The sequence below is a fragment of the Camelus dromedarius genome, chromosome 15, assembly GCF_036321535.1.
Source record: "Camelus dromedarius isolate mCamDro1 chromosome 15, mCamDro1.pat, whole genome shotgun sequence".
NCBI lineage: Eukaryota > Metazoa > Chordata > Mammalia > Artiodactyla > Camelidae > Camelus > Camelus dromedarius.
In genome coordinates, this window is record NC_087450.1 from 858,183 (window position 1) to 883,267 (window position 25,085).

Here is a 25,085-nt window from a genome sequence, read left to right on the forward strand (position 1 = left end):
TCCCTCAGTAACTACAACTTCCACAGCAGCAGGGACCATGTGCATTTCTGCTTACCAATATGTCCCCAGAAACTAGCACATCTTCTGGCACACAGTAGGGGCTTAAAAACTAGCTACTAGGGGAAAAATACTATGAAATAGACTCATTGGTGGAAATGTTTCTGCTTCTAAGAGTGGATCTGCTAAAAATCATTCAAATCAAGGCTAAATAAGGTTAAGGCTCAGCTATGCTGTTTTTTCCTTAAAAAAAAAATACAAGAAAGACTTTGCTGCTATTTGAGTTTAAACTGATTTTGGAGACAATTATCAAAAGGTTTGACTAACAATTTAACAACACTCATTTGGATATGTATGGAGATGACCAATTTTAAAACTTTTTTTTTTAATGGAATAAGAGTTCATTTTCAAAATGGTTCACCCAGATTCGGCCAAAGTTAAAAAGATAAGAAAAACTACCACTTACTTTGTCAGGCACTCTCTCTCTATTATTTTCATTTAATCCTCATATCTGAATCTTACCCCAGGTCACAGATGAGGAAATGGAGGGAGCAAGAGGCTGGGGTTAGACACTGACTAATCGGCAGAGAGAGGATTCACATCTAGGTCTATTTGATTCCAAGAGCTTTGTCTTAAATCTAAGCCAAACTTTAAGCTAAAAAATAAATGCTGACATTGAATAATAATGTTTGTTGCTTCCTCTCATGAAAAGGTACAAGACTACAGCTTAGTACCATCAACTGGGGCAAGTATTTAAAATAGAATTTGGATGCCAATGATGGGGTAGCAGGGAAATGAGAAAATTCACAAAAAAGAATAAGGAGGGGATTCAGAAGTTGGCGGAGTAGAAGGACGCTCGCAGGTCACCCTCTCCCACAAATACACCAAGACCCACATCTACAGACCCACTCAGACAACCAGAGCACCTGTGGAACTCCGACAGAACATCGCCCTCTTCAAAAGATAAAGACACCAAAAAGCTGGTAGGAGAAAAGGAAAAAAGAAAGAAAAAAAGGCAAAGCAGCGCGGGATGGGTCCCGCGGGGAGGGAGCGGCAAAGGAGGACTGGCCCTCGCTCGCTGGGTCTCCCCTCTCCAACTGAGAGGCCAGCGGGACGGAGGGGGAGCCTCCGAGGCTCGGATCTGTACAGAGCAGCCCTTGACTAACAGAACTAAGTTAAACGGGCACAGAGTGTCCCCCCCGACACCCAGCCTGAGACGCGGGCTGGCAGCGGTGGGCAGGGCCAAGCTGCACAAGCCGGGCGGAGGACGGGGGCGGCTGCACGGAGGTAGCCCCGGGGGAATGCAAGGGGCTGCGCGCCGTGGCTGTGGCTGCACAGGGCAGAACAAACTGGGCCCTCCATAAAACAGCAAGGTTGATGTGCTCTCGGGGGAAGGGTGCACACCCCCATCTCTGAAAACCCGCGGAAAGTTTTCAGGGGAAGAGAGGCGGGGCTCAGGCACAGCAGCCATATCCTCCGCGCTGAGCACTCAGGTGGGGGCGGGGGCGAAACCTGCATCCGCACCGAAGGGTTTAGCAGCCTCAAAAGCCAGACTGAGACTGGCCTGCAGCCCGGGGCAGATAGGATCCTTCCATCCTGGTCCCTCAGAGAACTTGCTCCACAAAGACAAACAAGGAGCTGGGTTCTGGATCGGAGCAGGGACAGGGCTGTCCCTCGGGCTTCCCCGAGCCCACCTGCGGAGCGCCTACCAGGGCGGAGCTCGCAACCGCGCAGAGCAGCTGAGCTACCGGCGGCGGCGCAGGTAGAGCGAGAGCGGCCCCCCGCTTTTCGGGCAGGAACACAGCCCCTGACCGAGGTGCTGAGAGGGGGCACGACCCGCCCTCCTACCCGGCCAGTCTGCAACATCTGACTGCGGCATCCGGAGGGGCAGCGACCCGCCCGCCCACAGCAGAGGAGAGCTGCACCTGACCCAGTGTTAGGAGGAGGCACGATCAGCTTGCCGACAGGTTCTGGGAGCAGCACAGAAGTAGGCGCCAACGGAGGGCCTCTGAAAACAGCAAGTGGAGCTTCCAAAACAGGACGAAGACAGAAAGACTTCATATTAAAAGCACACAGACTCCAGGAGAACACCGACAAACCCCCCCCTTTTTTTTTAAATCTGTTTTTACCTGTTCTATTATCTATTACTCTCTTAATCTTTACTTCTTAATTCATTTCTATTTCTCTTGGGTTTTGATGTCCTGCTATTGATTAGACACAGGTCTCAAATACGTCTATTCATCTCCCCCCCCCCTTTTATGGTAAAGGTTTCAAAAGGACGTCTCAACCCGATTAATACTCTGCTTCAACTCACTCTTCTATTATTCATTATACTCTGTTTTCAAACCCTCTTTCTCCCTTCTTTTAAAATTCTTTCTCTCTCTCTCTTATTTTTTTTTCTTTTTTTCCTAAGTTCTATTCCTAAATAGGCATCAGATATATAAAATGCTTAAGGACCAAAATAAACAACTGATACTCCATAAACCACAGTGCCAAAGAGGTATGAGCAAGATGAAGAAGCAGAAAAACCTTTCCCAATTAAAAGAACAAGAGAAATCCCCTGAAAGAAAGATCAACGAAATAGACGTCGATAGCCTACTAGATCAAGATTTCAAAAAAGTAGTGATCGAATTGCTGAAGGAATTAAAAGAGATAGTGTTTAGAGATATAAAATATGTCAAAAATGAAATTGAAGCTATAAAGAAGAGCCAAGTAGAATGGTTAAACTCATTGATAGATATGAGGAATGATCTAATAGCTGTGCAAAGCCGACTAGATAATGCAGAGGAACGAATTAGTGATCTAGAAGACAGGGCAATAGAAAGCACCCATTCAGAAGAACTACAAGAGAAGCAAATAAAAAATAATGAAAATAGCATAAGGGACCTATGGGATAATATAAAGCGTCCCAATCTTTGCATAATAGGGGTCCCAGAAGGAGAAGAAAGATCAAAGGGGATAGAAAAGGTTTTTGAAGAAATCATGACTGAAAACTTCCCAAACTTAAAGAAAGAATCAGATATCCAAGTACAGGAAGCTCAGAGGGTCCCAAACAGGAAGAACCCAAATAGACCCACATCAAGACATATCATAATCAAGATGGCCATGGTCAAGGTTAAAGAAATGATTCTAAAGGAAGCAAGAGAAAAGCAAAGAGTAAGTTACAAGGGAACCCCCATAAGGCTCTCAGCTGATTTCTCTACACAAACACTACAGGCCAGAAGGGAGTGGCAAGATATATTGAAAGCCCTGAATGAAAAAAAGATGCAGCCTAGGGTCCTTTATCCAGCAAGGCTATCCTTGAGGATAGAAGGAGAAATAAAGAGTTTCACAGACAAAAAAAAAAAAAAGCTGCAGGAGTTTAGCAACACTAAACCCATGCTAAAAGAAATATTGAAAGGGCTATTCTAAATAGAAAAGCAGCAGGATGCTACAGAAATGAGAAACACACAACTGGAAAGGTGATAACTCATGAATTACAAATAAAGTAAACATGAAATTATAAAAGAAGACATACAAATCACTGAGAGTGGGAGAGGGAGGCAGGGAAATATGGAAAATATTTTTCTTTCTTTTTTAAATTTTTTTAATAGTAGGATGAGTTTGAGATCATGTTACTATCAGTTTAATAAAAACAGTTATATTAATGGGTTGACATATTTACAAAAAAGGGTAACCACAAGCCAAAAATTTACAAAGGAGTCACAAAAATTAAATAAAATCCATGATAATAGAAAGGAAAATTACCAAACCACAAAAGGAAGAAGAAAGGAACAAAGAGGATATACCAATTCAACAGCAAAGATAAGTTCAAAGTGGCAATAAACACACATCTATCCTTAATTACTCTCAATGTTAATGGACTAAATGCTCCAGTCAAAAGACACAGAGTGGCAGACTGGATAATAAAGCAATAACCTTCAATATGCTGCATACAAGAGACCCACTTTAGGGAGAAGGACACATATAGATTGAGAGTGAAAGGATGGAAAAGGATATTCCATGCAAATGGAAAAGCCAGAAAAGCAGGTGTTGCAGTACTGATTTCAGACAAAATAGACTTTAAAACAAAGGCCATAAAGAAAGATAAAGAAGGACATTTTATAATGATTAAAGGAGTGATACAAGATGAGGATATTACACTCGTTAATATATATGCACCCAATATAGGAGCACCTAAGTACATACAAGAATTACTAACAGAGATAAAGGGGGATATTGATGGGAATACAATCGTAGTTGGAGATTTTAACACTGCATTAACATCACTAGACAGATCTTCCAGACAGAAAATAAACAAGGCAACACAGAAATTAAATACTACAATAGAAAAACTAGATTTGGTGGATAATTTCAGAGCATTACACCTCCAAAAAATAGGATATACATTCTTTTCAAGTGCACATGGAATATTTTCCAGGATCGATCATGTACTTGGGCACAAAAGAAAACTCAACAATTTTAAGAAGATAGAAATTATCTCAAGCATCTTTACTGACCACAATGCCATGAAACTGGAAATCAACAACAGAGAAACAAAGGAGAAAAAAAGGAAAGCATGGAGATTAAACAATATGTTATTGAAAAAACAATGGATCAATGAGGAAATCAAAGCTGAAATTAAAAAATACCTTGAGACAAATGATAATGAAAGCACAACCACTCAAAACCTATGGGACACAGCAAAGACAGTGCTAAGAGGGAAGTTTATAGCGATACAGGCCTTCCTCAAAAAAGAAGAACAATCTCAAGTAAACAATTTAACCCACCACCTGAATGAATTAGAAAAAGAAGAACAAAAAGCCCCAAAAAGCAGCAGAAGGAAGGAAATAATAAAGATCAGAGAGGAATTAAATACAATAGAGTTTAACAAGACCACAGAAAAAATCAACCAAACCAAAAGCTGGTTTTTTGAAAAAGTAAATAAAATCGACAAACATCTGGCCAAACTCACAAAGAATAAAAAAGACAGAGAACAAATTGGCAAAATAAGAAAGGAAAATGGAGAAATTACAACAAACAAAATAGAAATACAGAATATCATACGAGAATATTATGAAAAACTATATGGAAGCAAACTGGATAACCTAGAGGAGATGGACAAGTTTCTGGAAACATACTGTCCACCAAAACTGAATCAAGAAGAATCTGAACACTTGAACAATCCGATCAGTAGAAAGGAAATAGAAATAGCAATTAAAAACCTCCCTATAAATAAAAGTCCAGGACCGGACGGCTTCACCGGGGAATTCTACTAAACATACAAAGAAGAACTCATACCAGTCCTTCTCAAACTCTTCCAGACGATTGAAAAGGAGGGAATACTCCCAAACTCATTCTATGAAGCCACCATCACCCTGATACCAAAACCAGGCAAAGACACTACAAAAAAAAGAGAATTATAGGCCAATATCACTGATGAACATAGACGATAAAATCCTCACCAAAATTTTAGCAAATAGAATCCAACAACACATAAAAAAGATTATACATCATGACCAACTGTGGTTCATCCCAGGGACACAAGGCTGGTTCAACATACGCAAATCAATCAGTGTAATACATCAGATCAACAAGAGAAAGGACAAAAACCACATGATCATCACAATCGATGCAGAAAAAGCATTTGATAAAATTCAACACCCATTTATGATAAAAACTCTCGCCAAAGTGGGTATAGAGGGAACATATCTCAACATAATAAAAGCTATATATGACAAACCTACAGCCAGCATAGTACTCAACGGTGAAAAACTCAAAAGCTTCCCACTAAAATCTGGGACAAGACAAGGATGCCCACTATCACCACTCCTATTCAACATAGTCCTGGAATTCCTAGCCACAGCAGTCAGGTAAGAGAAAGAAATAAAAGGGATTCAAATTGGAAAAGAAGAGATAAAAGTGTCATTATATGCTGATGACATGTTACTATATATAGAAAACCCTAAAAGGTCCACACAAAAGCTACTAGAGCTGATTGAAGAATTCAGCAAGGTAGCAGGTTACAAAATTAATGTTCAAAAATCAGTTTCATTCCTTTACACTAACAATAAAACAACAGAAGAAGAAAGCAAAGAAACAATCCCCTTTCAAATATCACCCAAAGTAATAAAATATCTGGGAATAAATCTAACCAAGGAGGTGAAAGAATTATACACAGAAAACTATAAACCATTGATGAAGGAAATTAAAGAAGACTTTAAAAAATGGAAAGATATTCCATGCTCTTGGATTGGAAGAATCAATATTGTTAAAATGGTCACACTGCCCAAGGCAATCTACAGATTTAATGCAATCCCTATCCAATTACCCAGGACATATTTCACAGAACTAGAAAAAATCATAATAAAATTCATATGGAACCATCAAAGACCTAGAAATGCCAAAGCATTACTGAAGAGAAAGAAAGAGGCTGGAGGAATAACTCTCCCAGACTTCAGACAATACTATACAGCTACAGTCATCAAGACAGCATGGTATTGGTACCAAAACAGACATATAGACCAATGGAACAGAATAGAGAGCCCAGAAATGAACCCACAAACTTTTAGTCTACTCATCTTTGACAAAGGAGGCAAGAATATACATTTGAATAAAGACAGTCTCTTCAGCAAATGGTGTTGGGAAAACTGGACAGCAGCATGTAAAACAATGAAGCTAGAACACTCCCTTACACCATATACAAAAATCAACTCAAAATGGATTAAAAACTTAAACATAAGACAAGATACAATAAACCTCCTAGAGGAAAACATAGGCAAAACATTATCTCACATACATTTAAAACTTTTCTCCTAGAAGAAATAAAAGGAAGAATAAACAAATGGGACCTAATGAAACTTACAAGCTTCTGCACAGCAAAGGAAACCAGAAATAAAAGAAGAAAACCTACGGAATGGGAGAAAATTTTCGCAAGTGAAACCGACAAAGGCTTGATCTCCAGAATATATAAGCAGCTCATACTACTCAATAAGATAAAAATAAACAACCCAATCCAAAAATGGGCAGAAAACCTAAACAAACAATTCTCCAAGGAAGACATACAAATGATCAAAAAGCACATGAAAAAATGCTCAATATCACTAATTATCAGAGAAATGCAAATCAAAACTACAATGAGGTCTCACCTCACACCAGTCAGAATGGCCGTCATTCAAAAATCCACAAATGACAAATGCTGGAGAGGCTGTGGAGGAAGGGGAACTCTCCTACACTGCTGGTGGGAATGCAGTTTGGTGCAGCCACTATGGAAAACAGTGTGGAGATTCCTCAAAAGACTAGGAATAGACTTACCATATGACCCAGGAATCCCACTCCTGGGCTTGTATCCAGAAGGAAATCTACTTCAGGATGACACCTGCACCCCAATGTTCATAGCAGCACCATTTACAATAGCCAAAACATGGAAACAGCCTAAATGTCCATCAACAGGTGACTGGATAAAGAAGAGGTGGTATATTTATACAATGGAATACTACTCAGCCATAAAAACCGACAACATAATGCCATTTGCAGCAACATGGATGCTCCTGGAGAATGTCATTCTAAGTGAAGTAAGCCAGAAAGAGAAAGAAAAATACCATATGAGATCGCTCATATGTGGAATCTAAAAAACAAAAAAAAAAAAAACAAACAAACAAAAACAAAGTGTAAATAAAGGACAGAAATAGACTCACAGACAGAGAATACAGACTTGTGGTTACCAGGGGGGTGGAGGGTGGGAAGGGATAGACTGGGATTTCAAAATTGTAGAATAGACTACACTGTATAGCACAGGGAAATATACACAAAATATTATGATAACTCAGAAAAAAAGTGACTATGAGTGTGTATATGTCCATGAATAACTGAAAAATTGTGCTGAACACTGGAATTTGACACAACATTGTAAAATGATTATAAATCAATAAAAAATGTTAAAAAAAATAAACCTAAAAAAAAGAAAAAAGAAAGAATACTGAGCTGGAATGGGGAAGCCTTGGCTGTGAAGATTGCCTTGGCTATTCATTCATTCATTCATTCATTCATTCATTCATTCATCAAGTATTTATTGTGTGGTTACTATGTATCAGATCCTATGAAATGAATTCTAGCTGCTACAGTGATAAAAGGACAAGGTTTCTGAATCCAAATACTTTATAATCTAGGGAGGCCACAGACCTGTAAATGAGGACTCATACTTCACTTGAATATTGGATACTATATACAGTGGAGGACAGTTGCGGAAGAGAGAAGTTAAAACCCTGGTGTAGCTGGTGAGGTTGGAAAGCATTAGAAGGTGTTTACAGAAGGATTAGTGGTTAGGCTGTAAAACGGAAGGATGTGAAAGTGGGGAGAATGATTCTCCTCAGAGGACACAGGACCTAATAAAGACATGGATGTGCGAAAGAACATTTCCCGACCTCTGGGTAATGCAATATAACCTAAATGTAAAGTGTTGGTGAAAAAGCTGGTAAGAAATGGGGCCTGACAAATAGGCCTAAATGTTCATAAATCTGGTGATGGAGAAATTAAAGAATCTTTAACAAGGTTGTATATTATCATTTTTATTCATTAGAAAAATTACTCTGTATCAGTGCAGTGAATAGGTTAAGCTGTAGTAAGTCTAAAAGCAAAATGAAAATAATTCCACATACTTATTTAGCACACAGGAATTTATAAATACTAGTTATTGATGTAAAAAGTACTCTGAATCTCTAAAAATTATGTGATCTACTCATTGAGTATATGTGTGCTTCATTTAAATAACCCCCATTATATAATTTAACTGTAGAAATGTTTCTTTCAAGTAGGTATCACTTAGATGACAGTGGGAAGTAGATGTCACATCTCTGTGGTCCTGTTTCCCAATCGCCCTTCATCTTGCCCTGTCCTTTTCACTGTTAGTGTCTTTAACATCTCATCCTCCCAAGTGAGCATCCTCCCATGCCCATCACAAATCCCACCATACTGGGAAGCTTAGGTCCTTGATCCTTTTATTGAAATGTCCCATAAAAACATCTTATCTAAAAGCACGCTGTAAAGACATCCCTTGTTTGGGAATCCTTCTCAGGAGATACATTTACACTCTGTCCTACAGAGGAGGCTCTTGCCTTTATAGGAGAGGTAGTAATAATTTTACGGCCAAGAAGGAGAAGCTTAAGTCTATCCCATTTGTATATTTATTTAATAAGTATTAAATGTGTAAGTGGTTACCATAGTGACAGGTAACTCAAACATAGATTCTGCTATTAGTGTGTTACCTGTGTAGCCAGGAGAGACTATGATCAAGAATTTTCAAATCCAAGATAGAGATTAAAATCACCAAAGTGAATACAGATAAAAGAGTGGGAAGCAAAAAATAAATATCTTAGTTTATTATTTTACATGTTGGAATTAAACAGCCTGCTTAATGGGAAATTGCAAATTTTTTTCCCATTTTAAAGCCTCTTTAAGTTAATTTGAATTTAATTTACATGCCACTTTAGATACAATATATTTGTCTTTCAGAGTTTTTGTTTTAGGTAGGTTTTTAACAGTTTAACTGGGAAATTAAATTGTATCTTTAGAAGTTACATTATCAGGATGAACTAATTAATTGTCCAGAAGAGAAGAGTGAGATTTTATAATCTTGTTTGATTTGATTGTTAGTGCAAGGATCAGACATCATTCATCTGGAGAAATGCTATTGGTTGCTGAGGGCTCAATCCCGAACTGGATGATTTGATTTAGAGACATTTGGCCCATTGGCTTCACCACCAATTCGTCCATCCCTGAGTGAAGGTGGGAATCCTTCTATTTTCTACAAATGTTCTTTGCTAAACACGTGAGCCTTGTTCCACCTTTGGAGCCTTGCGTAAGTCGGTTTACCTTTCTGCACCTGAATATTCTCATATATAAAATCAGTTTGACCAAGACAATCATTATGAAACTGTGCTCCAGTGCGGTGCCTCAGCATCTGGTGCAGGGGCAGGGTGGTGGACACTGAATAAGCAAAGCTCTAGCTTCCACACATGACCCCACCTCTTCCTCAGATGAGGAGTGTCTATTGTATATCTTTTAAATAGAAGAAGGTTCCACTGCTGTATCCTTCCCTCACCTTTGAATAATTAAGAAACCACTGGACTAGACCATCTCTAAGGTCCTCACTTAGCTCTAAACTTTTCACTACTATATATATATATATTTTAAATGAGGTTTACAAGGAGTAGTTGTGGGTGATAATCACAAAAACTGTATTTGAAATCTGAAAGCTTGGGTTCTGCTTCTGATTCAGACCTTTTTAAAAAAATTTCTTACTTTTAGCAAGTCATTTAACTACTTCTTAGCTTCAATTTTCTGCTCTTTGTGGGCACAGAATTAGATACTTGAAATAGTCTGTATTCTTCAGGTTTATAGTGTGTTTTAAAAATATTTGTTAGGGGAGCTAGAACAGATAGAGCTTCCACTTCAGCAGTGCAGTTATGTTTTTACCTTTTTAGAATTAGAGATTGAGAAATCATTTCATTTGAAAACAGAATGATTCCATTTATTTTTTATTAAAATTTTAAAAACCACAGGATTAGATTATAAATTGCCCTTTATTTCTGAAATTTAATATATTTATTTATACAGATTAAGTGGCACAATGAAGACTGCAGTACAGAATTTCTTTCTCTTATAATATAGTGTGTTAGTTTTCTTTGCATCATGAAGGAGCTGTATGAAGCTTGTTAATAACAACACAGTATATCTTTGATAGAGTTCAACTTTTCTTCTTCTTTTTTCCTTTTTCTTCTTAGTCTTTCCATATTAGGATAATTGTGGTCTCTGACTTTTTTCCAGTTAAATTTTTGAAATATATTTTTATTTTTTACATTCTACAATCACTTTTGACTTTTGGAATTAATATAAGATAGAGACAGTTAGGCAGACAAAACCAAACACTAAATGATAGTATTTTCTTTTAGGAAGTTAAATTTTGGTTATAATTATGCCAGGGGGAAAAAAAAAAAACTTCCTAAGACAGTGGAAACTACTGACAACTTTTAAAAACTACGTCAGTTTATGTAAGTCATGCTTCCTTTCATAAGCATGTCATTATTAACAGGAAGTTTGTTGGCTGTGATTTATTCTGTGTTCCTATTTTACAGGTTTATTTAATGCTTTTGGTGAAAATCATGACAGCCACATAGATTTTAAGGAGATATCCTGTGGGTTATCAGCTTGTTGCAGAGGACCTCTGGCTGAAAGACAGAAATGTAAGTGTGTTAAGCATCACAAAATTTGGAAGCTATACAGAGAAAAATATTAGCATCCATTCATGTAAAAAATCATCTGATTAAGGCTTGAATTTTCATCCCTTTGGCAAATAGCAATCTCTTGCTCAGGTTTTACTGAGGTCAGTGTAAAGGTTCAATCATCTATTCTTTTTTACTGTGGAGTAATTTAAGATCTTTGTTATTAATAATGGTTGATTTTCCAGATGAATGTACAATTCGTGACAAACGAACTACATCAGTCATGATGTGTTTTAAAATGTTAAGCATATAGAAAATATTTTCTGGTAGTCTATATAGTAAATTTGTCTTGCTTACCTTGAATTCCAACTTATTTTCTATCACTGTGTATATTGATATTTTATTAGCAAAATTAAATTTATGATAAAACAATTTTATTAAATAGTAAATTTATCTTTTAAACCTAGCTAAAATATTATAGCATAGTTTATAAGCATATTACATTAATAAATCTTAACCATATTTGGTTAGGAAAATGCAGCAGTTTACATTTAATTGGAACCTAATTCTTATATATTCACTAGGGTCATTATCACTGCATCTTTCTAAAATACAGCTTCACAAATACTGCATATTTTGGGTATGATACTTAATAGTTCAATATTCTTTAATAATGTTGTACTGTGATGCACTCAGTTAATTTAATAGCATAATTATTACACGGGTGTGTGAACTAGATAATTATTTAATCTTAAAAATTTAGATTTCTTTTATCTTCCCTGATAGTATACCATTACTCTAACCTGGCTTTGTGATAGATTATTTGTTCACATTAAAGTTCTGGTATTAAAGAGGCTGAAGTCTTTGTTCCTCAATTTAGGTTAATTATTGTCTTAAATTTTTCTTATATTTATTTTTTGCCAGTGGACTAGTGGAAGTTAACCAACTAGACTAACCAGCAATTTTGCTGATATTGATGTTAATTAGCAAAGTGCTGATATTTCGGATTTTTAGCTTGTTGTATATAAACTTCATTGAATATTTCAAATTGTTCTTAGGCAAAAATATTGGGTGTACATTAATTACATTGGAGAGGTAATATCTTTATACAGTCATCTCTCATTATCTGCTGAGGATTGGTTCTGAGACTCCCTCGGATACCAAATCCATGGATGCTCAAGTCCTTATGTAAAATGGCATAGTATTTGCATATAACCTATGCACATCCTCCTGTATACTTTAAATCATCTCTAGGTTACTTGTAATACCTAATACAATGTAATTGTTTGCAAATAAAATGTAAATGATATGTAAATAGTTGTCAGTGAATAGCAAATTCAAGTTTTGCTTTTGAGAACTTTCTGGGAAAGTTATATATTGATCTACTGTTTATACCTGTGAATGCAGAACCAATGGATACAGGGGGCTGACTGTACCAGATTTTTGTTGATTCTTAATATAGATGGAATACTTTCAGCATTGTAAGAATCAACTCTGAAGTGATCAGTTTTAAATATTAGAAATTAATTTAAAAGCTTGAATTACCTTCTCAAAATCTGTGAGATATTGTATAGTAACTTGGGCCTTTTTCAGTTTGAAAGAAATTTAACTTTAGATTTAAGTGAAGGATAGAGTTCTCTAAGCTGGCTAATGATATAAGGAGACAGACTTGTGAAGTGTACAGGAATTCCTACAAGTTCAAAGGAGTTTAAGGACACAGTGTCCTCCAAATAAGAACTTAATCCAGAATCTATTTGTTTGAGGAACTAAGTAATTTTGCTAGGGCAGCTTGTAATAAAATGTATTATACTTCAGAATAGTAAAGTAATTTCCCTCCATAAGAGTTTCTTTTCTTTAGTTTGCTTCAAGGTATTTGATGTTGACCGTGATGGAGTTCTCTCTAGGGTTGACCTGAGAGACACGTGGTTGCACATTTAGAGGTCTGGAAGGACAACTGCACCGATGATACCCTGGTAAAGTCTGATTGTATACATCTTCTTGCATGTAAACTTCCAACAGGAACATAGAGTGAAGTATTTTTTAAAAGAGGTTGAGAAAAAGATTTCTTACTACTTCCAGGTTCTATATTATGCTACTCAAAATATTCATAGCCAAAGATGCAAAATTGGGAAGAGAATTTGCCTTAGAAAATTTAATAAACTGAATGTATTATGTAAAAAAAAATGAAACCACTGGAAAATTGTCATAATCTTTAAGGTAAACAAGCAATCTATTTCTGTAATTAAAAAAAAAAACTTGACTGAAAATACTTTATACTTCAGCTACTGGCTAATAAAAATGATACCTTCTCTTTCCTAACTACTGACTTTGGTTTCTGGTTTTAAAGGAATTACATGTGGATGTATCCAACATTGTAGAAGACAGATAGAATGCACATGACACCACAAAGCTGAGTCTAGCAGAGATTAATTTGTTCTTTTCTAAAAATACATTATATTCTGAATTGGTATACATACCTTACATATACATACTTGAATCTCTTCTACATCATCCCTGCTAAATGCTTATTTGGACCTGTGGTTACAGTGCCTCCAAGTTGTCCCTAAGGAAACCCCATTCCACCTTTAAACAACTCCATTAAGTGTTATTTACATAAAAACATTATATTTTATAAGCTAGGCATTTTATAAAATTTAAGTAGAGACAGCCCTTGCCATCTGTAATTTATAATCTTTACTTCTCCCATTTTAATACATTATGGTAAGACAAAACTTATATTGAGCAAAAGAAGCCACAGAATAAAAGAACACATTGTACAATTCAATTTATATGAAGTTCTAGAACAGAGACAGAACTAATGTCAATAAGTGTTACAATAGTGATTTAGGAGATGGGTGATTTAACTGGGAAGGACCATAGGATATCTGGGATGATGGAAATTATTTTTTATCTCAATCTGGGTGGTGTATATATTTTAAAAATTTTTTTCAATAATATTGGTGAGGGTCTGTCCTAAGTTCTTTAATAGCAGCCGGAATAAGTGTATAATAGCAGAAACAAGCATGTACTTTACAAAGAATAAGGCCTTGAATATTTTTAGTTTCACAACATTTATTGAAGATATTATAATAGGTTTGCCTTAATGTCTATGTGAAACTGAAGATAATCCATATATGTGAGACACATATGAGTTAATTTGACCCTTTCTATTCAAATCTTGACATGGACCAAGTAGCAGATGGTAGGATGTAGACCATAGTGTTCTTATACAGGCTTAGAAAAATAAGTAACATTTTTTTTAATCACAAATCCAGAAGAAATCATCATAGTCTTATTAACTGACACTCAATAGAAATAAATAAAAGAAATTAACTTTTCAGGGCTTGATCTTTGTTTGGCAATTCAGATAACCGTCTTCATTTACTTTTCTGCCCAAAACTAAGGTAGCCATTTCTATTTGGTATATATGAAAACAGAAACATAGGAAAGTTTCTTTTAGGAAATACCTTATGTAGAGATACAATTTCCATCGCCTTTTTTCTGGGTGTTTGATAAGTATGGAGGTTATCATTGCTGTCTATTTTTATGTAAGACTGAGTTTCTTTTTATGGCTGTACTTTTGAACATTAAAAAAAAGATCATTTAGCTGCTCCATCTCCGTGTAACCATAACAATGAAATGGTAAAAATTTAGAATAGAATTTGGACCTTTCAACCAAACCTATTACCCATATTCACTGGTAACTAGACTGTGACAATATTACCCATTATTTTGTATCATTACATTGGTATTAATATACTTTAATGGAAGTTGCATCTTTAAAGACAATAATTACCACCACAGTGCTTTAAAATCTTTTCTTATAATAAGTGGTATTATATATTGAATGAATACATGAATATCATTAATAATAAATATTACTAAGGATCATTAAATAATAAATCGTTAGATAATAAAAATATAATTAAGTAATAAAAGCTAAGAACATTATTATTCATCTAGGATTGTTAAGGTGATTGTTCAAAACATGAAGTAAGAAGCATTTGGTTATATTTTTGCCTCCCAAGAAATATGTCTACTGTATATAAATGTATTTTTTGGTACACTATGACACCAAAAAAAAAATACCACTTTACTCAACTTGTGAAAGAAATGTTAAATTTTATTTTGAGGAAATGTTAATATAGATACTCATTTATTATATATATTTAGTTCTTTTAAATCTCTTAAGAAGTCTAATGATATTTCCTGGTGTTTTAAAGAAGATCTTAGAAAATTATCAGGGTCAATGGGCATAATCCAGAGAGTTTGGAAAGATGCTTTCAAAGTTAGTAAATAGTCCTTTTTCTCTACCCAGAACCTTTTGTGGGTTCTGTTAGTAAACTTCACCTTGAACCAGAAGATACTGTGAGTTATTTCCCAGGTCTTACTGGAGGAAGATTTTTGGTGATAAATTGCCCACGTTATGACTCACTACTTCAGAGTTTGGTTACTTTTGAACTTATTCTTGCTGGCCTACTTTTAGATGAACACATAGCATCTACATTAAATCATTAGTTTTCTTTCAGACAAATGACCATTGCAAGTTTAATAAAACAGATTTTATTCAAATAATATAAGAAGATGAAGATTTAAGATATTCTTAAACATTGTTTCTCTTTCAGAATGGCCATCTTAACTCTAGAGGAATATCAGATCTGGAGTGTGAAAAATGTTCTTGCCAATGAGTTTTTGAATCTACTTTTCCAGGTATTTTTAAGGTAGGTGACAGAGACCGAGGGCAGTGATACCAGTAGTTCTACATCTTTTCCATTATGTAGTAGTTAGACAACTAGACTACAAAACCATATATTGTCAAAAGAACTGCATTAACCTGTACACCACCTGCAGATTGTAAGTTAGAGCGTGCGTGCTTCTCAGAGTCACAATATGCATGATAGGAAAGTAGAGTATAGCTGATAATGTTTATCTTAATAACTCATGATAGAGCAGATTGTAAACACATAGAAAAGAATTTAAAATGTAAAAGCCATTATAATTTGCTATTTTTCTTTACTTTGTTTTTTTAAGACCCTTCCTAACAAGTAAGGCAGTGTGGACAGAGACATAGATCATAAGTCGGCAGCTGTAAATTTTTCACAAAGTATACAATCTTTCCAGTTAGGAGGTTATTTTAGATGCAAAGCTGTTTCTTAATTTTCTTTTTTTTTTTCTTTTTTTTAATTTAATTCTTTAGAAGGCCCAAAAAAGATTGAAGGAGAAAGGAGGAAAGAAAAGCTGTCAGGGGTGAACATGAAATCATAAAACTTGCCAGATTTTAACTATTTTCCCAGTTAAAGTAGTTCTCTTTGCTCCAATTTAAAGAAACAACTTATAGTTTCCCATTTTTCATAGTTCTTCATAAATATATGTTGATTTAATAGTATTTTACAGGGTGTGAGTAGGGACAGACTGGAAGTTCAAGATTTGTAAATACTGACAGGTATATATAGACTAGATAAACAATTTTATACTGTATAGCACAGGGAAATATATTCAAGATTTTGTAGTAGCTCATGGGGAAAAAGTATGAAAACAAATATATGTATATTCATAAAGTACTGAAAAATTGTGCTGTACACCAGAAATTGACACAACATTGTAAACGGACTATAACTCAGTAAAAAATAAAAATAAGATAAAACTGTTAGAACACTATAAAAAAAGTAGTATTTTAGATTTTTCTTATTTTATTCTCCTTTTCTTATAAAAGCACCCCTATGAAGATCAATAAGGCTTGATATCTTTATATCTATCATGATCCTCCATTGTAAATACAGAGTAACCTGCCTGTGACACAGCTATGTTAGAATAAATGAAAACTGAACTCTTCCTGACAGCTAATAATTAATGTATATTTAAAGCATATGAAATCTGATAAGCCTATGATACCCATTTAAATCAATCAGTTGCTCCACTGTCAGTTATCAGCGAGGATCTAAGTTGATGTCTTTATAAAATATAAATAGATATAAAAATAATATAAACCTACTATAAACAGAAATGACTTGCTTAGTAATACGAAAATTGATCAGCTATTTTTATCTCATTTAAAATGATGTCCTCAATTACTTTAAGTTATCATTAATTATATAAACATTTTGACCACTTAAGTTTGTGTCTGAGTCACCTTGCAGATCTTACATAGCAAAGCATTTTGAACTTTTATATTGCCTTTCCTATTTTCTCATGTTTATCAGGGACTTGCATAGGCACTATTTTTTCTAGGACTCTATAAACAGATGTATGCCTGAGATTTTCTTTTGTGTCTGTGTTTCTAGCATTATATTACTAACAAATTTTTTTGTTTGTTATCAATCTAATTTTTTTTCTTGGTAGATATAGTCCTTTCAGCCCTTTCAAATATATATATATGTAGTCAGTTTACCATTTTGTGTCAATTTCTGGTGTACAGCACAAAGCTTCAGTCATACATGAACATACATATATTCATTTTCATACTCTTTTTCACCATAATTTACTACAAAACAGTATTGGATATAGTTCCCTGTGCTACACAGTATGAACTTGTTTATAAATTGGGAGTTTGAGATTTGCATGTACTAAATATTAACATTACATTTTATGATGCTTACTTTATCCCATATTCAGACATGCTTTTAAAACTTAATTTTCACTTAATATATAAGTAATCTGACTTACTCTAAATTATTTTATTTTCTGTCTGTTTCTAAAATAGAATTAGCTAGTAAATTCAGTGATAAATGCTTGAATTATACTTTTATTTTATTTGCCAAGATCCCACTCCTGGCTGACCATTTTGGGTATTTAAGTATAAAGTAAGTAAATGTCAGTAGAATTAGGAAACCATTCCTGTGGTAATATTATTTTCAGTCCTTTCAAATAAGCTCAGTGCCCAATATTTTGCAGAGGAAGCATTCTACACATGATCAGGATTTCTATCTTGTACGTTTGTCAGAAAGCTTCAAATGTTAAACAGTTTGATAGACAGAATAGTGCACCTCACTGACCCCTACCTATATCCATGCTCTAATCCTGAAATCTGTGAGTATGTTATTTTACATGGCAAAGGGGATTTTGCAGATGTATCAGGTTATGGACTCTGAGACAGGGAGATTATCCTGGATTATCTACATGGGCCTAGTCTAACAACAGGGGTCCTTAAAAATTGAAAAGCTTTCCCAGCTGTGGTCAGAAAGATATGACTTTGGAAGAAGGATTAGAAAGCTATAAAGCTGTTAGCTTTGAAGATAGAGGAAGGGCCATGGGTAAAGAAATGTGGGTGAACTCTAGAAGCTGGAAAAGACAAGGAAATATATTCTTCCTTTGACCTACAGAAGGGCATACAGACCTGCTGACATCTTGATTTTTAGCCAAGTGATACCTGTTCCTGACTTGACCTACAGAACCATAAAATAATAAGTTTGTGTTGCTTTAAGCTGCAAAATTTGTGATAATTTGTTACAGCAGTGATAAAAATAAGTATAGGGGAAGTAATCCAACTTTATGTATTGGAGGGCTCAGCATTTTAAATATGTCAGTTCCCCTTCAACTGAATCAAAGATTTACATGTGCACATCAAAATCCCCAAAAGTTAATTGTTGTTACTGTTTTTTTGTAGAACTTGACAAGCTGATTCTAAATACATAGAGAAGCGTGAAGGGCCAACAATAGCCAAGATGATATTAAAGAACAATATTAAAGGACTTATTATAAAACAATATTAAGTCTATGTGATAACTACCTAAAGTTAGACATATAGACCAATGGAACAGTATTGAATTAAACCCTGTGCCATACATGAACAGTAATTTTAGATAGATTATAAATCTAACAAATTTGAAACATAAAGCAAAGCATCTGGGGGAGGGTAAAGCTCAGGTGGAATGTGTGCTTAGCATGCATAAGTTCTTGGGTTCAACTCCCAGTACCTCCATTAAAATAAATAACCTAATCCCCCACCAAAATAAACATCTAGAAAATGATTTAGGAGATATTTTAATGACTTTGAAGTGGCAAAGAGTTCTTAAACAGGACACAGCACTAAACATAAAAGAAGAGTTTTAAGTTGGACTTCAGTAAAATTAAGAATTATTTTTATCAAGAGATACCATTAAGAAAGTGAAAAGCTAAGCCACATGGTGGGAAAATATATTTGCTATACCTATATCCAACAAAAGACTTGTATCTAGGGCATATAAAGAACAAAAACCAGTGGAGAAAAAGCAGAACCTCAATATTAAAATGTGCAAAAAAATTGAACAGGTGCTTCAAAAAAAAAATCCAAATAAGCTATGGAAAGAGGCTGACCTCTTTAGTAATAATGGAAATATGTACTAAAACCACACTTGGAACACCATTAGACATCCACTACAATAGTTAGTTGTTAAGTGATATGAAGCATTGGTGAGGGCAACAAGCAATGGGGACTCTTACACATGGTCAATGGGAATATAAATTCTTACAAATACTTTGGAAATAGGCTTTTTGAATGAAAGTTATATATGTATATGTGTGTATATATATGTACACACACACACATACACATACATACACGCACACACACCCTATTACCAAGGGTAACCCATGTGTGTACCCTTCAGAAACTTCTACATCTGAGCAACAAAGGACATCCAGAAAATTCTCATAATCACTATTTCTTATAGCCCCAAATAGAAAATGACCCAAACACCTGTCAACAATAAATACATAACCATAAGTGGTGGCACATGCATACAAGTTGTATACTTTAAAGCAATAAAAATAAATATACTAGTTTACAGAAAACACTAGTGGATGAATCTTACATAATTTTGAGTGGAAAGTACGGGACCAAAAATTTCAAAAGCAAAAAAGCCAATCCATGGTGGCTGAATTTAGGATGGTGAGTCCATCAAAGGTGTGCCGTAGTATCTGGGAAAAATCCCAAAGCGGAACAGCAATGTTCTGTTTCTTGACTGGATGAAGGTTACATAGATGTGTTTACTTTGTGAAAAATCACTGAGCTGCATACTTAAGATGTGTTCACATTTAAGCATGTATATTATAGTTGCATTTTTTTAAAAAATGTTAGCTTGCAAAAAAAGATACCCAAAGCCTAAGTATTTATCAGTAGGAGAATGGATAAAACAAATGATAGTATATTCAAACAATGGAATACTATTTAACAATAAAAAAGAATCAACTACTGATACAAGGATGAACCTCAAAAGCCTAATTTATACATTTCATTGTCAGGTAAATTTTAACTCAAAAGGTAAACAAAACTATAAACAGGCATGTGCCCTGGGGGAGGGGTGCTGTAGTCTTTGTCTCATCAGACCTGTGCCATTACTGGCACATCTCGCAAGAAGAGAGGCAGAGCTCAGCCACAGCTACCATCTCCTGTTCATAGTGCCTGGGCGGGGGCAGGGCTGAGACCTGAAACTGCATGTGGGCTCTCCACAACCTCCTAGGCAGGACTGAGACTTGTTTATAGCCCGAGGTAGGGAGGATCTTTCTATCCTGACACCTCAGAGAACTTGTGCTGCCAAGAGAAACAAGGAGCTCAGATTTGGCACAGAGTGTAGGCAGGGCTGTTCCATGGTCTTCCCCGAGCCCACCTACAGACCGCTTACCTGAGGCAGAGCAGGCAGCTGCACAGAGCAGCAGAGTTCCAGCACCAGGAGAGGGCAGGTGGGCAGCCACCCACCTTCCTGGCAGGAAGACAGCACTTGACCACGGTGCTGGGATGGGGTGTGATCTGCCCACCTGCCTCCCCCTGAGCACAGCATCTGACTGTGGCATCAGGAGGGGGAGTGAGCTGCCCGCCCACCGGGTAAGAGCTCAGCTCCTGACCTAGTGTTAGGATGGGGCACAATCTGCTAGCCAACAGCCACTGAGAGCAGCACAGATGAGGGCGTCAACAGAAGGCCTATGAAACAGCAAGCTGAGTTCACGAAGCAGGGCAAAGAAACAAAGACCTGTCAATAAAATCATTAAGGGCACACCATCTCCAGGTTAAGTACATAACTGATACTCCTTAAGCCACGGTGCCAGAGAGATATGAGCAATGTGAAGAAGCAGAGAAACCACTCCCAATTAAAAGATCAAGAGAAATCCCCTGAAAGCATGATCAAGGAAATAGACATTGATGGCCTACTAGATCAAGGTTTCAAAAAAAGAGTGATCAAAGTACTGAAGGAACTAAAAAAAATAGGGTTTAGGGATATAAAATATGTCAAAAATGAAATAGAAACTATAGAGAAGAACCAAGTAGAATTAGTAAACTCATTGGCTGAGATGAGAGCTGACCTAAAGGCTGTGCAAAGCAGACTAGAAAATACAGAAGAACAAATATGTGATCTAGAAGACAGGACAACAGAAAACACCCAATCAGAACAGCTGAGAGAAAAACAAATAAAAAACAATGAAAACAATATACGGGACCTATGGGGTAATATAAAGTGTGCCAATCTATGCATAATAGGAGTTCCAGAAGGGGAAGAAAGAACAAAGGGGATTGAAAAGGTATGGGAAAGACTCATGACTGAAAACTTCCCAAACCTAAAGAAGGAATCATATCGAAGCACAGGAGGCTCAGAGGGTCCCAAAAAATAAGAACCCAAACAGACCCACACCAAGGCACATCCTAATCAAGATAGCCAGAGTCAAGGATAAAGAAATGATCCTAAAGGAAGCAAGAGAAAAACAAAAAGTGAGTTACAAGGGAACCCCCATAAGGTTTTCAGCTGATTTCTCTACACTGTTTACAACAGCTAAGACATGGAAACAGCCTAAAATGTCCTTCAACAGATGACTGGATAAAGATGTGGGATATTTATATGATGGGATACTATTCAGCCACAAAAACTGACAACATAATGCCATTTGCAGAGACATGGATGCTCCTGGAGAATGTTATTCTAGGTTGAGCAGAACAGAAAGAGGAATACCATATGAGATCACTCATGTGTGGAATCTTAAATATATGCAAGATCTTGTGGTAACTCACAGCAAAAAAAAAAAATGTGACAATGAATATATGAACATTCATGTATAACTGAAAAATTGTGCTCTACAGTGGAATTTGTCATAACATTGTAAAATGAATATTACCTAATAAAAAGTGTTTAAAAATAAGTAAAATAAAATATAACCTTTAAAATACTGTATAATGAGAGGTGTGATATTCTAGCATCTGTTCTAAGAAGTACGTTAGACACACATAAGAATAGCCAGTGGTCAGAAAGAACACATGTTATCAGCTACCACCCCATGCAAATTAATGGCACTTAGTAGATATTCATATATGTGTGTACATATATAAAATATGTATTAGTATATATGTAAATCAAATAAAATAATTATATTATAATCTAATGTAAAATCATATCAGCAAGCGCACTGTGCTGACATAAAAGATGCACAGTTACTATAAGGCCTCTCCCCTTATTTACTATCAGTGTCAGAAAGTCTCTTGGAATAAGTTAGCAGAATTAAAAAGTCTAAAAAGACACAAGAACGCACTCTGTTAAAGAAAATAAACCAAAAGAAAAAAACAAATGAATGGACAATGAAGATCCTACAGATAAAAATGCCAATTTTTATGGGAAATAGCCTTAAAATAAAAAATAAGGAGATTATATTCTAATTTCACCTTTTGAATAAAGATATACAAAATTTAGCTGAATACTTTCATATTTTGCACTTATGAAGAAAACATGTATTTGCAATGAAAAAGCAGATATTATCCTGCCTTTTGAGTATTCTAAAGTTTTAGGTTTGAATATATTTCATCTTAAATGGTCTTAAGCACTATGCAGTGGTTGGTGTTTTAAAAATACCACTGTGTGTGGAACTTCTAAAAGTGATTCAAAAAAATTTATATTTTTGTAATGATTTAGTAAAGGCCTGGATATTATTTTTAACAAGACTACTCACCATGGAAAGCTGCAAGATTTTTTCAATGAGTTTATATTCACACATGTTTAAGATTGTCACTATATTATGAGAAAACGTCAACCGTGGCAGTATTTTGACTTGAAAACGAGGTAAGCTGAGAATCATATTTTAAGTATAAAATAAATGATTGCATTCCTTTAAAGACAAGAAATTAAAAGCATAATAAACTCTGACTTTGACACACTTAAAATGTAAAAATTAACATAATGTGATTTTACACACTTCTCTTTAACTCTTTCAGTACTTCCTCAGCCCCTTTCCCAGTACACCCGCGTCCCCGCTCCTGACCCTTGGTGTACACACCTCCTTTCACACGGGGGAGCGGGGACCCGGGCGGTGAGGACCGGGGGCGCGGACACTCACCCGCTCCCGGCGGGCAAGGAGAATAGTCGAAGCGGGCCCGCCAGCGCACCCGTCCCCTCCTGCCCAGCCGGCCGGGGCCTCAGCTCGGTCAGGTCCACACACACCCCGGCAGGAAGAGGGCTCAGGCAGTGGGAAACCGGCGTAAATTCAGACAGCAGGCGGGGAGCGTCCTCCTCCCGCGGACACGCAGGCAGCGCTGACCCAGACCCTCCCTGGCGCCGCCCGCTCAGTCCTGAGGAAAACAAGCTCCGCCCCCAGGGAAGATGATGGCTGCTGACGCGGACTGCGCATGCGCACCGCCACCTAAGACACGCTGGCTCCGCGCGCCCCCTGCAGGTCCTCGGGTGGTGCAGGATACTCAGAACTCACTGTAGAACACATGACCCCTCCCAGCCAGGATGCTAAATCACTGGAAATCTCAGTGCCCTGGCCTCTCAGTTGATGGCACTGGCGATGCTCTCATCCAGCCATGCCTGCTCTCTTGCCTGGCACATGCCTCAGTCCTTGGAATCCCGCCTGAATCAGATTCTGTTCTGGAGGAAGGACAGGTGCAGAAGAATCTCAAAATTCCAGACTTAGAAGATGATCAGGAACCCAAACTCAACTCTGTCAACTCCATGGGGTCCCCTGAGGAGTGTGGTTTTCTCAGAACCATCTGCCCTGTGTCAGGAGCAGACCAAGCCTCAGGTAGCTTAGAGAGGCTATCATGCAGCCCATGCTTTGGACGGTTCTCAGTTCTGACCTGCATGATCTTGAGACCCTTTTGTAACTCCTAACACTGTTTTCTCATACCTATAGTGATGGTTATTGACGACTGAGTTAATCCTCTTACAATGCTGAGATGCTACTGTTCCTTGGATAACAGAATATTTTGAAGGGGTCAACTGTTTATCACTTCCCCCTAATTAAGTATGTTTTTAAAACTAGAAATGTTTCAGGGGGCACTCAGGTCCTCCTCTTGCACCAGTTCCTGAGGTGTTGGCAGTTTCTGCTCTGAGCTCCAGATCCTGATCCTGCCGGTGGTCTATGGTGATGCCAGTGTGTACATGCTCTTCCTTGTGCACCGGTGTGGAAAGGAGACAGCCCTTCCCCTACATGAGGCTGCAACATGCTGACACTCAAAGCAGGCACAATGAAGAATCAGCTAGAGTTCCCGGCACCAGCTGTCCAGGTAGAAGTATCACCTTCACCACAGTGTTCCTGTGCTCCTGTCAGGCGTTCACTACTCCCAGCAGGCCATGCATGAGCAGTGTGACAGGTGACTGCCTGTCCCAGCACAGCATGGTGGTGATGATCCCACCTTATCTGTTTGTCTTTGGAGTGTCCCCACACATCTCTGAGCTTCACTTTGCTCTTCTCACAGGCAGGGTTGTACAGGCATGAACCTCACAGGGTTATGGTAGGTAGTCATGGTAGCTGCTCACCCAGTGGCAGGCTCTGCCGAGAGGGCTGCTGGGAGTTCTGTGTGTCTTCACAATTGTCCTTCACTCTCCCCAATGAAATCACACTTGTCCTTATCTTTCCCTGGCCTGTGGCCTTTCTCTGTTTGCAAAAGAATATGGAAAAATCTGTTTGCAAAGAAGCTTTGAGGTTCTGTCCATC

At 36.9% G+C, this 25,085-nt stretch overlaps 1 long non-coding RNA gene across 2 annotated transcripts in view; it reads left to right on the plus strand.

Moving 5' to 3' along the window:
• The window catches only part of LOC116151724 (uncharacterized), a 35,554-nt gene extending 13,021 nt beyond the window's left edge, over positions 1-22,533 (plus strand). The window contains exons 2-5 of one of the 2 annotated variants that reach the window (XR_010384079.1): positions 9,628-9,759; positions 11,109-11,216; positions 13,054-13,168; positions 15,821-22,533. This is a non-coding gene — a long non-coding RNA (uncharacterized LOC116151724). Of the gene's footprint in view, positions 1-9,557; positions 9,760-11,108; positions 11,217-13,053; positions 13,169-15,820 lie in introns of those variants that run through there. The other variant, XR_010384078.1, reaches the window with a different exon arrangement.
• Positions 22,534-25,085: the final 2,552 nt, after the last annotated feature.